The sequence below is a fragment of the Balaenoptera musculus genome, chromosome 1, assembly GCF_009873245.2.
Source record: "Balaenoptera musculus isolate JJ_BM4_2016_0621 chromosome 1, mBalMus1.pri.v3, whole genome shotgun sequence".
Classification (NCBI taxonomy): Eukaryota; Metazoa; Chordata; class Mammalia; order Artiodactyla; family Balaenopteridae; genus Balaenoptera; species Balaenoptera musculus.
In genome coordinates this window covers 31,678,478-31,694,738 of record NC_045785.1, presented here as the reverse complement: position 1 = coordinate 31,694,738, position 16,261 = coordinate 31,678,478, and the positions used below count along the sequence as shown (strand labels likewise).

General features: G+C 44.3%; 1 protein-coding gene across 24 annotated transcripts in view; it reads right to left on the bottom strand.

Annotated features, from left to right (window-relative positions):
* MACF1 (microtubule actin crosslinking factor 1) overlaps nucleotides 1–16,261 on the bottom strand; it is a 342,706-nt gene that overhangs the window by 268,624 nt on the left and 57,821 nt on the right. The window lies entirely within an intron of this gene.

Here is a 16,261-nt window from a genome sequence, read left to right as displayed (position 1 = left end):
CCTGGCGATCAAGCTCTTCTGTTGCAAAGTATAATGCTCCCTTCTGTATAAAAATCATTTCTCTCCTGTTCTCCCTGAGAGTTGGCTAACAGGCCACACTATCCTAATCAAAGACAACGGTTCTTCTGCAGCTGGTGTGCAACATACAGAGTCCTCTGAAAGAAGGCAGAGCACAGTCAGGGAGACGTCCATTGCAGCAGTTCTGATAACAGCAACAACTTGGAAACAATCCAAATATTCAACACTTAACATAATGGCTAAGTGAAACCAGTATCAATATTATAATGTAAAATTATAATGACTGTAAGGAAACACTAAAAAATCCTTATAACGTCACATGAAAAAGGCATATATATATATATATATACAACGAACTGAAAGAAGCCAAATATAAAAGGCCACCTGTTATATGATTCCACTTATATGAAATATCAAGAACAGGCTAGTGGGACTTCCCTGGTGGCGCAGTGGTTGGGAATCCACCTGCTAATGCAGGGGACGTGGGTTCGAGCCCTGGTCCGGGAGGATCCCGCATGTCGCGGAGCGGCTAGGCCCGTGTGCCACGGCTGCTGAGCCTGCACTCTAGAGCCCGTGAGCCTTGACTGCTGGGTCCGTGTGCCACAACTACTGAAGCCCACACACCACAACTACTGAAGCCAGCGTGCCACACTACTGAGCCTGCGCTCTAGAGCCCACATGGCACAACTACGGGGCCCGCATGCCGCAACTGCTGAAGCCTGCGTGCCGCAACTGCTGAGGCCCACGTGCCTGGAGCCCGTGCTCCACAACGGGGGAGGCCACCGCAGTGGGAGGCCTGCGCACTGCAGTGAAGGGTGGCCCCTGCTTGCCACAACTGGAGAGGGCCCATGCACAGCAAAGAGGACCCAATGCAGCCAAAAATAAATAAATAAATATTTAAAAAAAAAAAAAGAACAGGCTAGTGAGCAAGCAGATTAGTGGTTGCCAGGGGTTGGGGGAGGGGAGGGGAGGGGAGGGGAGGGGAGGGGAGGGGAGGGACTGCCTAATGGGTATGGGGTTTCCATTTGGGGTCATGAAAAAGTTCTGGAACTAGATAGTCACGATGGTTGTTCAACACTGTAAATGTACTTAATGTCAATGAATCGTACACTTTAAAACTGTTACAATGGTAAATTTTATGTCATGAGTATTTTACCACAATAAAAAAACTGGATTGAAAAAAACTGTATATACAGACCAGGATCATAATTGTGTAAAAGTAAATACGGATCAGGGCTTCCCTGGTGGCGCAGTGGTTGAGAGTCTGCCTGCCAATGCAGGGGACACGGGTTCGAGCCCTGGTCTGGGAAGATCCCACATGCCGCGGAGCAAATGGGCCCGTGAGCCACAACTACTGAGCCTGCGCGTCTGGAGCCTGTGCTCCGCAACAAGAGAGGCCGCGATAGTGAGAGGCCCGCGCACCGCGATGAAGAGTGGCCCCCGCTTGCCGCAACTAGAGAAAGCCCTCACACAGAAACGAAGACCCAACACAGCCAGCCAGCCAGCCAGCCAGCAATAAATAAATAAATAAATAAATAAATAAATAAATAAAGTAAATATGGATCAGAAAGGAACACTGACAAGTCCCAACATCTGTTAAATTAAAGTGGGACTTCGCTGATGTTAGATGATAAATAAAAATCAGGAAAGGAAAATAAAAATGCCCGAAGCATACAGCCAGCCCTAAAGCCACAATCACAAACCTGCAAATAAGTACCTACCCAAGTGGGGGACAAGTTACATAGCTCACCAGGCGCCAAACAGCAGGTGTGTGTGCTATGGGGTGAGGGAGAGAGGTCTCAGGCCCTCTTCAGCCCAGTCCTCTAATCCCCCTTAAAAACACTCCCTAGGGCTGAGAAACCATCTGTTTCAACAAAGCCTAGAGCCCTACAAGCATATTAACTCCTTCACTGCTGACCTCTTACAGATGGGCTTCACCCAATATTAAGTGCTTTTCATTTTAAAAAAAAAATGCCTCTAAATGTTAGAATATAAGCTTTACCAGGAAAGGGACTTGATCTTGTCTTCTGGTATATCCTTAATACCCAGAATAAATCGATATCAGTGGATACTTAGTAAACTACTATTTGCTCCATGAATCCATGAAATGCCTCTGTCCTACAATAATTGTTTCATTTAGGCCTTGTTTTCTGAAGTCTCCCTCTTCTTTTCATTTGTCCTCACTTAAAGAGTCTGACCTGGTTTCCTCAAATTCAGTAGACCAACCAGTATTTGTCTGCTTATATACAGTGTAACTGGTCTCCTCAATATGTGGTTTATTGCTGGACCCCTGTGCATAGCCCAGCACACACGGTAGGTGCTCATAAATATTTGTCAACTGAAAGAAGGATTTGCTTTTGGTCACCATGCCTTGTAAGTGCTCAGTCTCCTCAAAAAGCTTACGGTTTCAATAGGAGACAAAACTAGAGTGTGGGAAAGTGACACATCGACGTGGACAATGATAATCGAGACGTCTTCGTGGAGAAGAAAGACCTGCAGTGAGGCTTGAAGGAATGGATGGATTTCAGTGAAGTATAAAGAACCAGGGCACTCCAGGTAAAGAGAACCGCACAGAAAGGGCAAGAGGAGATGAGGAGGCGGATCTGTCTGGGGCTAAAGGTGTGTTCCAGGAAATCATGTGAGATAAGCCTTGATAAGGAGGAAGGGGGTCAGAGCATAAAAGGTCTGTCTTACTTTGGGTAACAGAAAACAGTAGGAAGTAGCTGGCAGTGTTAACTGGAAGGGGGAGACAGGACACAGGAAACAAAATACGAGGCTGTCACAGTAATTCAGGCGTGAGGTAATGAGTGACCGGACAAGAGTCTTGCCAAAGGGAATGGGGAGGAAAGGGCAAATTTAGGAGAAATTCTGAAGAAACAAAAGAACTCGATGACAGAATGAAAATGGGGGTTGATGAAGAGAGAAGAGTCAAAGATGTCTCCAGGGTTTCTGATCTCGGAGACTAGAGAATGTGGGAACAGTTGTCAAAAATGGAGAAGAAGGGGGGGAAGCCAAGCTGAGTTCGAAGCAGTATCCAAGTATGGATGTCCTGTAAGCAGTTGGAAAAAGAGAGATTAAAACACTGAGAGATTTTTATACACATAATGGAATATTATTCAGCCTTTAAAAAGAAGTAAATTCTTCATATGCTAAACATGGATGAACCTTAAGGATGTTATGCTAAATGAAATAAGCCAGTCACAGGAGGACAAATGCTGCATGATTCCACTTATATGAGGTTTTTAAAGTAGTCAAACTTAAAGAAGCAGAAACTAGAATGGTGGTTGCCAGGGGCTGGGGGGATGGGGAAATGGGAAGTTGCTGTTCAACCAGTATAGAGTTTCAGTCCTGCAAGATGAAAAAGTTCTAGAGATCTCCTGTACAACAAATGTTCATATAGTTAATAAAAATTTGTTACGAGGGTAGATTTCATGTTAAATAGTCTTTACTACATCTTTTTTTTTATTTTTTAATTGAGAGATTTTAAACAGTAGAAGACAGATATGGGAGTCTGCAATTTAAAAGAAAAGCTGGAGCCAGAAGAAATGGCTAGAGAAAGAAAAGAAGGTCAAGAGCAGCCTAATAATAATGCCAGCTATGTTTGTTATGTGTTTATGTGCCAGCCTTGTGTTAGGAGCTTTACCTATGCCATTACTTTAGCCCTCACAATTTTATGTGGGAGATATTATTATCCCTGTTTTACAGATGAGAAAATTGAAGCTCAGAGAAAGTGAGTAGCTTGTCTAAGTCACTCACCTGGTAAATGTAGAAACTGGGATTTTAACCCAACCTAGCCTGGATCCAAAGCCCATGTTCTTCCCACCTCCCCACACTGCCTCACCCCTTAGCAAACTATGAGAGTGAGTCAGAAGAAGGAAAAGATCCAGCAAAGGCAGACAAACAGCAATCAGATAGGTAAAGGAAAACCAAGAAATGCCCTCATTGAAGCTAATAGAATATTTTAAACAGGCAGGGATGTGATCAACAGTGTCAAACGCCAACACTCAACATAGAACGAAGTCAACACATGAAATCTCTCTGTAGAGTCATGTAAAGATGGAGCCCTGGGCCAGGTACTGTAGTCCAGAGAATTTCAAAGAAACAAAAGTCCTACCCAGACCTAAACGGGCCTCTTCTCTCCCTCTTATCACTGACAGACACCTGGGGCTGCTGGTCTCAGCTACTCCACAGGCCTCATGCCAAGGTGCATCATCTGACCAGTCCCAGGAAATATCAACCCAAACACAGAACATTGCACAACCAGGGGTCGGGTTCAACTTGAGCTGTGGGGAAAGTGGATCTCCACTCAGGCTATAGTTCAACAAAAATTTGTTTGTTTCTAAAACCAAACTCTCTTTTAGAAGAATTTCACATGCCTGCTCTCTTTATTTCTTCTCTTATCCTAGACAAATAAAATCAGATACATACAGCCCCACCTTAGCTGCAGCCTTACCTCCCTATAAATGACCTTTCATTCTGCTGCCAGAGTTATACTTCTCCCCCACCAAAAAAACTCCTGTTTATATCATTCCTCTGCCTTAAAAATACTGAGTGCCCCCTACTACCTACATTATTCCTTAGCCTTTTATAACACAGGCTCAACTTTCCATTCTAGCCTAAACAACTACCCATTCTCTCCAGCTTCCTACTTCACAACACTTTTCACCTTCCCCAGAGGAAACAGAGACCTTCATGAGTCTATTCCTTTGCACACCCTGTTGTCTTCCCAGAATATCTTTTCTTCCTTTTTAACTGGCAAACTCTATCTAAGTTCAAGATTCAGCTTAAATACCAACTCCACTGTAAAGTCTTCCCAATCCCCCACCATCTGCCCCTAGTAAATCACTCCACCTCTGTCCTCACAGCACTTTGTTCATATTTCTATAATAGCACCAGCCACAAATATATTTATATATCTCCATCCCCACTAGGCTGCGTATAGGACTGACTACCCCTCAAGGACAGGGACTGTCATTTATCTTCGTAACCCCAATGCCTTGTACAGGGCCCGGCATAGAGAAGGTTCTCAATGAAAGGAAGGAAGGAGACAGATAATGGGGGCTTCCAGTGAAACAGACAGGAAGCATGAAACATTATCAGCGAGTGAAATAGTTAATTGATAACAAATTGTAAAAAATGATCTTCCACATCAAAAGATTCCAAAATACATCAAACCAGGAAGTCTAAAAGGTTCCTGCCACCCCACAATGAGCAAAAGACGCTGTTTAGCAACTGGTATTCATTCAGAGGGACCATTCCCACAGTTGTTGTAATGAGGAACATACACAGTTAGGACAACTAGCCTGGGGTTTCTCTAGGAGAGTAGCCAAAAGAAACTGTGGCAGAATAGTGCAGACAAGAGCCTTACCTTTCAGAACTGCCTACTTCAAAAAAACACAAGACCAAGGATGGGGGGGAAATGATAATTTATTCTTTGTTAGCATATAGGCTCACTCTCTGAGAAAGAGGGAGAATATAACACTCATCCCCTGTTGTAACCAAAAAAAAAAAAGCCCCATCCCACCACAGAACTAACCCACACATTTGAGAGTCTAGAGTACTAACCATTACATCATGGAACCCCATAGTCCCCACACATTTCAAACCAGCACAGAATGCCCCTCTCCAGCCCAGTGGCAAGCAGTAAGCCTAAAAATATACAATTAAGGAGGGGATATACTTTAATAGTACAAAACTGCCAAGCATCCAAAAAGTATAGGATATACTGAGGGTCTAGTAGGTGTAAAAGGTGTTGACAGATCTTACTCCAGAAGCATGCAGACTCCTGAATTCCTTGCAGAGGAGAGAACCAACCCATTGTGATAGGTTTGCTTAAGGGCTCTGGGAACGAGAGAGGCAGGCAGTTCTCACTGGGAAGGATGCAATCCTGGGGGTGACTCAAGCTATCTTCCACCATCCTGGATGCTGTCGGGATGTTCTTATTGACCCCGGCACACAAAGCCCCACACATGTGCCTTCCTTCTCTCAGTCCTCAAGCTAATCCCCAAACACCGTCTATCCAGTCTATCATCAGCTGGAAAACCCCACATTGTCTGCTACAGGATGTCAACTCCAAGTCAGAAACAAGACTGTACTCTCATCATAACCTTAAGGGCTGTCAGTCCCAAGTAACAGAAGCCAGTTTGCACTCGACTGCAGTATGTTGATTTAAACACACAGCACCATTTCCATTTCTTCCAGAGGCAGACACCTACCATAAGCAAGCGTGATGACACAGTAGAATTTGTCAGCCTATTATATCAGGTTAAGCTGGTGCAATTTACTAGGTAGATGCTAGCTCAGTAACAACAGCAAAAGAAAAAGAGAATCTCAACCTTGTACCAATCTGGGGTTCCAATGTGGGATCTCTATACAGCATTGATTAGGTCATTCTTGGTACTACAGTTTCCAGATCAACATTATGGATCTCTCCTGATAGAAAAGGAAGAGGTACTACGGTGGGGAGAATCAGTGAAGCCATTTTTCAATGAAGGTTGGAGCTGCTGGGGAAAAAGCTTCAGAGTAAGACAGTGCAGTGATACGATGATGACATGTGGGAGCTGCTAAGTGAGAGAGACGCTTGGCACCTGTCCCATGATGAAATTAACTGGATAATAAAACATCTGAACCAGCTGGCCACTAAGCTCTAAGACAGGGCTGTCCCCGGAAGGCAAGGGCCGAGAGCCATCAGAAAGGTATTTAAAGGGCTACAGGTAACCTCAGTAACTTTTAAAGGTGAAATAAAGTTAAAAACCAACATCCAGAGCTCTGAATATATGTATTAAGACCAGTAATTCCACTTCTAGAAATCTATCCAAAAAATATAATCAGAGATGCACAGAAAAGTTTATTTACAAGGATGTTCATTATAATATTATAGCACTGAAAAATTAGCAAGGTACACGCCCCACAATTGGAGGACGTTAAATAAATGACCCTTACATTTGATGAAATTCCACACAGCTGTTAAGAAATGATATTGCAGACAAATAGTTAAAGGCATAAAAAAATAATACTCACAAAATAATAAATGGCAAGACAGAACTAAATTACGATAACAAATATATAAAAACACAACATTATATATAGAGAGAGAGATAGAAAAAGACTTGAAGAAAATATGATAAAATAGGAACATACTGATCTTTGGGTTGTAGGATTTTAGTAATTTGGGTGTTTTGTTTTTCTATTCTTTCTATAAGGACAAAACACCGCATCTATTTAATTGCGGGGAGCGGGGGGGAATCTAAGTTTTTTTCCCTAGGGTTCTTTATTAGTCACACTGAAGAGGGGAGAAAAGTCCCCCAAAAAAGGCCACTTTGGGGGGGCCCATGTCAGGATGTGAGGGCTTGTCCTGCTAGCCCAGATGTGCCAACTGGGAACAGGCTTCCAGGCTGGTCAACTGGGTGGATGTCCAAAGTAAAGCTGTAAGATAATGAGAAAGATGACTTGACAAACACATCAGAACTAAGAGAACCAAAAATAAGCATGCCTCCTCAGGAGTCACCTAGTTCACTTATTCAACAACGTTGCCGCTGCCCAAAATATACCTGGAACCCCTCCTTTGGAAGTGCCTACAGACTAGTAGTACCCATCTTTCCAATGTCTTCCAGAGCAGTACATTTCATTCTTTGAGACTGGAGTTAATGTTTCAAAGAGCCAATCTTGGATAATATCATTTTTTGACCAAAAATTAGGTACGACTATAAAATGAGTATGGAATTTCTTATGGGCATCACAATCTGGCGCTGAAGAGAAAAACTACAAAAAGGATTTTATAAATGTATAGAGCATGGGCACCATTGTCAGAGTTGTTTTGGTATTTTTCTTTTTTTAAACTGTCTTTGGTGACTACTGAAGGACACTTGGATACATGAGTTTAGTGTAATTCAGTTCTTCAAATGTTTCTTTCATGCCTAATTTGTGCCAGGTACTATGCTGGGTCAGGAAGATACAAGAATAAATGAGACACAGTTCCCACCTTTAGCAACAGTATAGCTAACATCTCCTGGGATCTTAATCTGTGCTAGATATTATTACATTTACTGTCTCATTTAACTGGTGAGATAAATTCTATTATCATCCCCATCTTACAAATGAAGAAGAAAAAAAAAAGAGCTTTACGGAAGTTACAGGAAGCTTGCCCAAGAAGTAAAGACTAGCAGGAAAAATCAAATGTTTAATAAAGTAACTATACCATAATGTGATATCCTTAAAATAAATATGTTTAAAGTGCTATAGTAACACAGACGAGAAAGAGAGAATAAATTATATGTGGAACTGAAAACAAAACAAACAAACAAAAAACCATGGGGGGAAAGTAAGATTGAGCTAGGCACTAAAGGATAACAGAAGTTTGACACAAGGAGAAGAGGATAGTGGTCTTCCAGGCAGAGGGAACAGGACAGTATATATATGCAAAGGAAGAGAAGGGTGAAAGTACATGGGTATGTTGGGGTACATTTGCTTTAAAAAGTCAGCTATTATCCCACAGACCTAACACAAATTTTTCTTAGCAAAGGCTAAAGAACCACTTTCTCATTACTCAACCTCACCTACCTCTCTGCCTCCCTAATTAATCCCTAATTACCAGTCACAGCACAGGCCTGCGCTCTGCCAAAGGGCGGGACTTGGGCCAATAGTTCAACCTGTCGTGCCCACAAAAGTGGTGCATCTAGGCAGAAATCATTCAACAGCTGTGGGTGCTGGCAAGCTTGACAAATAAAGGTCAAAGCCTTCCAGAGGAAACAGGAGCAATGGAATATACTGCACCTCAATCCTGGCATCAAAGCATCAAAGATTCACAGGAAATTGGAGACAGGAACTTCAAGACTTACACAATGTCTCTATTCTCCCACAGGGCTCCCTTCAACAGTTACCCACTAGATGGAGGAGTGCTGCAAGCTGAACCATGTCAAGAAAAGCGAAGTCAGTAACTAAACAAGGAGGGGAGCCAATTACCTGCTTCCGTCAGGCCCTCCAGAATACACAAAGGTACAGGTGAAATGAAGAAGGGGAGTAGCTATTCACCATAATCAGGGGACAGTGGGTGAAACTCAACCCAGAGGAGAGTTTGACAAAGGCCACGGTTTGTGTCTAAATGTTGCCCTGTCAACTCAGAGTTGGGGGAATACTTATCTAACACCTGTAGCAATGTTCCAGAAATGATTATAAGGACTAAACCAAAACAACTACATGCCCTCGTTCCGGGCACCTCTCCCACCCGAAAAAGAGTCAGGTTCTGAGAGACAAGGGAGTTAATCAGACGCTTTCTTTGAGTGAACAGGACAAACTGCTGTATATTATACATTTTATGCCATAAAGACTATTATACAGTGTATATATGTGAATGAAGGATTAGAAAACCGAACACAGCTCAAGGAGGCTCATGTGGAGAGAGAGAAGATCTATTGCCCTCACTCCAAAGCACCATACTGCTGCTGTCGCTCAGAGGAAGGTACCAAGTGTGTTTCACACATACACTCAGTCAGACTTGGGTATTCTCCCTACTTCATATGGTCCCCAGTATCAGACAGCTACACAATACAGCCATCTCGGCTGCTATACTCCCAGGCACTGTTATCTCCTCAGCAGGACAGATGACCCTGCTCTCGGGCCAGCCAAGCTTTGGTTGTACCACTGTAAAGAGCCTATGTTATGGGAATATTATAAGCGCTGCACGGATTAATACAGGGAAGTGCTCAGAACAGTGCCTAGCCCATAACTAACATTTGCTGAGTGCATAATATTTTTAAGAATATCACTAGTGCTGCTGTCTTCCAGTCTCAACAATCAGTGAGATCAAGTAAGACCTGGAACCAAACATGTGGATGGGTGACTAGGGCTACAACTCCTCAGTCAGAGGGTGCCCTGATCCAGCTCATCCTGGACCAGTGCGGGCACAAGACTCACTGTGATTCAAACAAGTCTCTGGGAGGAACAGGAGAAAGAAGAGGTAGAACATTTGGTAAATTCCGACCACATACCAGACACTGAACTAAGTGCATATGTCTTCTTACTTATGTCCACAGCAGTAAGTGTTTCTGAGTTCACCTTAGACGTGCACAGCCAAAATAACATGGCAGACAGCCCCAGTGTCTGGGTAGGAAGAGTGGAGCGGGAGCTGCTGCGGTCATTTCTCTTCTCTGGTTTCCGCCCCATACAGGACACCCACTATGACAGGTACATCTAGTCTGTCACTCATTCATTCCTAGCCATGTTATTCATTCATTCCTAGTAAAAACAGGGCAAAGGAAGGAGAAAAACAAACAAACTTTATAGGTGAACTGAGAAAACAAATGATTGCCAAGCTGGTTTCAATATAACGTCTTCCAAAAGCAAAAATATGTATGTAGCGTGTAACTTCAAACCTCTACAGCCCTGAGAAGACCAAATCAAGAGCTACTTGTTCCATTAGTCCCCTGAGAAAGTCAGGAGAGTTACAGGAAACTGGGGACCAAAACAACTCCTATTTAGGGAGTAAACATCCCATGCATGTTTTATGGGAGGAAAACAAGAAGTGCCCCCCACCCCTGCACTTTGTTCCTGAAGCACATACAGCAGAGGAAGACAGAGTTATGAGTGGAATGGTCTCCTGAGAACCTCAGGAATCCACTTAGGTCACTGCTAAGCCTGATCCACACAGGCTGTGGCCATCCAATTGTGGTTCACTGCTCCTGTAAACCCTTGACCAAAGGGGAACCAAAAGGAAAAGTTATATTAACCCCCTATAGTTTCCACCCACCGCCAATACGTCTTTAGAAAGTTCTGGCCCTTTATCAGAAGAATGACAGTAAGGATAACAGGGAATAAAACTATATTAAGGAGATCAGCGTCCAAGGAGAGGCCTAGGATTCCTACGCTGAGGCTTTTCTTCTCCTGAAGGAATAGGCAGGTTAATTAAGTTTGATAACCCTTCCATGAGTTTTGTAAACACAGGAGAAAAAAGGCTCCTGCTGTTGGGTGGGCTTCATGCCCAGGAATACAGAAGGATCCCCTAGGACAGGAAAGAGGGCAAGAAAAAGGGCTCTTGTACGGGACAAGGGTACAGTCCTGCACCTACGTACAGTCCCCAGCAAGGCCCAGGAACCGGAAGAGTCACTGAGAAGCGCCACTGGTTTCTGTCCCCACCTGCCATCTCTCCCCCATGAGTCTGGATAAAGGAGTTCAGACTCTTCCTGGCCTCTCAAAACTTCCTTTGACAGGGAAGCAACAGTTGATGTTGCTCATTCTTGCTAAGACCTGTCTGATGCGTGATGAGCTTGGAGAGCCCTCAACCTAAAAGCGATTGGCTCCAGCTGTCAGAAGTTCTGGAAAAAATGTTTGTATGGCATGGGGGGAGAGACAAGGGAAGAGAAGATAGAGATCAATGGAACAATACTTTTTAGTTGTATATCCCTTTGTAGCATACAAAGCTCTTCAGGTATGTGTTCTCTTAGAAACTGTTCTTCTACAGATAATGAAAGAAAGTAAAATATCTATAGACCCTGGCAGGATGTGAGTCCAGATCGCCTGCCATCCCCCTCAACCCTGAAGGAAGCAACTTTACCCTTTTCCTCTATTTCCCCTGACTCTCTCCACACCCCATGGTCACTCTGGGTCCAGAACCCTGACTGCCAATGGAAGAAGGATGGTTTGAGCAGCTTCCTAAGAGATGGAAATAAAACTACCTATTAATAAGAAAAAGGGAAGTAAAAAGATTTCATTCATTTTCCTCCTTAATAGCCAAAAAGAGTCTTGCATCATCATACCTGACAGCATTTTTCTCATATATTATATAATCAGTGAAAAGTTTGCCAACCATGCAAAGCAAACACTAATCCCTTTCAATATTATTTTAGTAAAAAGCTGTCCCCTTTAAAGTCACTGATTTACCCTTTACAATGGCGTCTCTGCCCTATCAACCTGCATTCCTCCTCCCCTCCACAGCCATTCCCGACTCCGTGTTCTCTCTCCAGATGGGGCTCTGACTCGCTGTAGACACAGGCGAGCGGAAAATCTGGCCCAAGAACCCCAGCTACACCTAGGTGAGGCTGCAGGGCCCAAGGCAGGGGCCCTCCGCCCACCCTGCCGGGAGCACCCTGAGCGCTGCTGAGTTCAAGGGGCCGAACATGGCTTCAGTGCCCATTCAAGCAAGAGAACAGGCTGCGGCTGGAGCAGCTGCGAGGATTCCCTCCCGTCGCCCACTACTGCATTTACAAACTCTATTCCTTCTATGTAATTGCCCAAACACAGAAAAAACTATGGCCAGCTCTGAGTCAGAGGCCTTTCTAAGCCCCTAGGGATTGATGGAGAGTAAAGACCCCATACAACACACACCACAGCAGGTGTTCGCACAAACAGCAAGGACAAAAGGCGGGGAGCCAGAAGCCCTGGAATACCTCTCAGGTTGTTGAGCCCCTCCAGGAACTTCTGGTACTTGTAAGCGTTCATGCCCCGGGCTTAGCTGTGTCGGCTCAGTGGCTGGAAGTAGGCACCTTGGCACAGTGACAGCTGAGAAGGGAGAGCTCCACTGCCGTCTCCTAGCCCCCAAGAACTGGACTTTGACCACACTTGCAAGTGATGTCACCAGAGGAGCCTCATTACATTACAGCCCTTTGTGCGCCCTCATTTGCTGCAATGAGCGGAAACACCTCCCCAGGAGAGGCCAGCCCCTCCTTTGTGCAAATGAGTCAGGAGACCACAGCAGCCCCTGCCTATCATCTGCCACCTCATCTGCTACCTTCTCTTTAGACACCAGCCCAGGCTCCACTGGGATTACTGCTCCTCTGGTTTAAACTCTAGGGAGAGAGGCTTAAATGCTTCTCAGGACACCAGTTAGGGGCTCATCTAACATCTGAGAATGAAACTTTTAAAGGGCCACACTCACCATAAGAATGTCACAACACGAGTTCCTGGGCAAATATCACATGGCAATGAGACAGGTTTTACAAAATAAACAACCAACCCTGCACGCTCCTCACAGCAGTCATGTTTACAGACTGGAATACAGCCACACACAGACAAGGCACTGCATATGAACACAGTCCGGAGAGAAGCAGAAACTGTTCTGGGACGCCACTCCCCAAATGCTAAAAGCCCAATTCAGGGAGGCAAGACCTTCCCCAAAAACAACAAGGGAGAAAATGCAGCCCAGACACCACCCGCATTCTCCCCATTCTGGGGCACTGTTTCACTCAGCTAATTTGTTTTTAGTTTGCTTTAGTGATGTCAGTAGCTGATGCAAATTTCCTTCTACTCCATCAGCCTCAAAAAGATGACTAACCCCCCCCCCACACACACACAAACAATTGTCACAGGCTCTTAGGATAAGCTACACAGATTATAATTAGAGGAAAAAATTAGCAAATTTCTTAAATTTCTTCAAATTCCTTAGCATCTTTAAATTTCTTAGCATCTTTAAATTTCTTAGCATCTTTGTTGTAAGGCAAAGTAGTTCATCTGCACTGTTATATTCATCTTTGAAAATGTTTTTATGAAAGTAACGTGTGAAAGTAACATACATATGAAAGTATGTAATTTTCATTTACAGATGAGAAAATACACAGAGTTAAGCAAACTAGCCAAAAGTCACACATCAGGCCAATAAGACAGCATGAAAAGAACATACATTTCCCAAACCTGAGCTAAGTATCCATGAGCAATAACCAAGTCAGACTCCACTGAACAAACCCTCATAAGAAAGACACCCCTCTCCCAGGTATGAAGTTTTTCAGAGTGACCTGCCAGGCAGGCTGCCATTCAGTGACCTGGAAGAACTCACAGTGTGCCAAACACAATGTTCCACAGAACTCCCAATGATGCAGGCTGGATACAGGTGGAGAAACTGTATAAGTAGCATTGTGAAAACAAAGAGAAAAGGGAGGATGTCTACTTGAAAAGATCAGGCTAAATAAAATTAACAGCTGCTAAGATAATGGAAAGGGAAAATCTCTGGATAATAAAAATAACCAACCCAAGCTTTTGTGCCTTCCTATGCTACTAGTCGGTCAACAGTGCCAACAAGGTAGTCAGCCACTGTGCAGACCTTGAGTGTTAGGAGTCACGGGGCACACAACACATGGTTTCTTTTCTCAAAGAACCATTTAATGGGCAAGGTTAAAAGGGAGTTTAATGCTTACAGAGCATAACAGACAGTGGGAAACAGTAAACACATACACGCACACCAAATATAGATTCTACAACATACTACTCTGAGAATCAAAGTGTCTTTGAGGTCACCTAGTCCAACAGACCAGGTGCCTTGGATTCCTCACCTCTGAAATGAAGCTGTGGATGAGAAAGGCAAACATTAAATGACAGTTCAGATCACATATGTCTGTTTCCTGGCTTTATTCTACTATTTCTCCTGGAAGAGTATGGATAAGAGAGCACAATGGAAATAACTTTGGTTATAGAGTCAAGATACCTGGATTCCAGAGTTTATCTCAAGATCCAACTTTGCCATTAACTAGCTATGTGAGCAGGAGCTCCAAATTCCTATAAAATGCTAGTTCTTGTTTTGTTTTGTTTTAGGCCACAAACTCCAGTCAGAATCTGATGAAAACTAAAGATACTCTCCCTAGGAAAAGGCACATATTCACCCACCTACAAACTTTTGTTTACAAGTGGATAGGGGTTAGTGAACCATAGGTAAAGAACCTCTGAACTGATTTCTAAGACCTCCTCTGTGTGAAGATCTCAGAGCAATTAACATAGAACAATCTGAATGTAAGTACTGAAAAGAACAAGGTGTAAAGAAATGATCAATCAGCCGGGGAAGAGCTGGGCCCCCTTCCTTTAATGCCCCCGTAAAATTCTATCTGAGACTCCTCCCACCTAAGGGAGGAAAGCAGCCCAGACAACAGGAATCTAACAGCAGGAACAACTGACTTTTAAAATAGCCACTTGAACTAAGTGCATTTAAAAGGCAACACATGCTAGTCTGTCATTTCCTCTGCATGTTTCACCATTGAAATTGTTTAGTAACATTTTATCAGATAAAAATTAAACAAAAACAAGGATGTTTAGAACTATGAAGTGAGTGATGGTTAACTTGAGGCTCTTGGGAAGCGGGGAGGGGGGACAGTGGCCTGGACTCCAGTTGTTTTCTTGCACACCAGGGACCTTTCCCCAGAATCAGAGCATTTCAAAGCACCATAATCCAACAACTCTCTGTGCTCCTCGTGGCCATTCATCTTTTATCCTCATAGGTCCCATGATGGCGAACAGTGAGAGGTAACCTCGGGTGGTAAGAGAGAGTCTGCCCTAAGTTCCAGACAGAGACAGACAAATGTGAAAGGCTCAGGATCTGGCAGTCTAACAGACACTCTGGCCAGCTGCTGACAAGGGGGAGCCCTGCTGTCTCCAGCAGCCTTTACAAAGGCGCAGACACCAAAGAGCTGAGTGGAGCTTGACTGAATGCAGGCAGATCAGGAAGTCCAGACTTCAGTGCATGAGGTGTGGTCCTCAGGGCTGCTGACTCTATAGTGACAGGATGACAGCTAAAAAGGAATTACCTGCCCTGCCCTCGGGTGGGCTCAGGGACGCTGGAGCCCAGGTAGTGAGAAGGCCTGAGTCAGATTCAGGATATTACTCCTGAAACAGGAGAGCAAGTCTGCCAGCAGAGTTTCAGCTGAGGAGAAAGTTCGAGGCCCAGGAGCAGAGAACAAGTCCTATGTTGGAGTTCCCACAGTTCCCCAAAGCCTCTAGAAATCAAGATCTTCCATATTCCTTTGAGGCAACCTTTCTCTTTAAAAACAAAGGTTGGGGCTTCCCTGGTGGCGCAGTGGTTGAGAATCTGCCTGCCAATGCAGGGGACACGGGTTCGAGCCCTGGTCTGGGAAGATCCTACATGCCGTGGAGCAACAAAGCCCGTGAGCCACAACTACTGAGCCTGCGCGTCTGGAGCCTGTGCTCCGCAACAAGAGAGGCCGCGACGGTGACAGGCCAGCGCACCGCGATGAAGAGTGGCCCCCGCTCGCCACAGTTGGAGAAAGCCCTCGCACAGAAACGAAGACCCAACACAGCCAAAAATAAATAAATTAATTAATTAATTAAAAAAAAAAAAAAAAAGGTTGTCCTCCGACAAGGCACCCTCACGTCATCAGGGTCAGTGACACTAAATATGCACAGTCAGTTAAGGAATTCACCCATTCCACACACGTCTGCTGCATACTCACCATGCACCAGGCCCCAACCTATGTGCCTGGAACACAGAACTCAGAGCCTAAGGAGAGAGCAGAAGGAAAAAGGAAGGAAACTG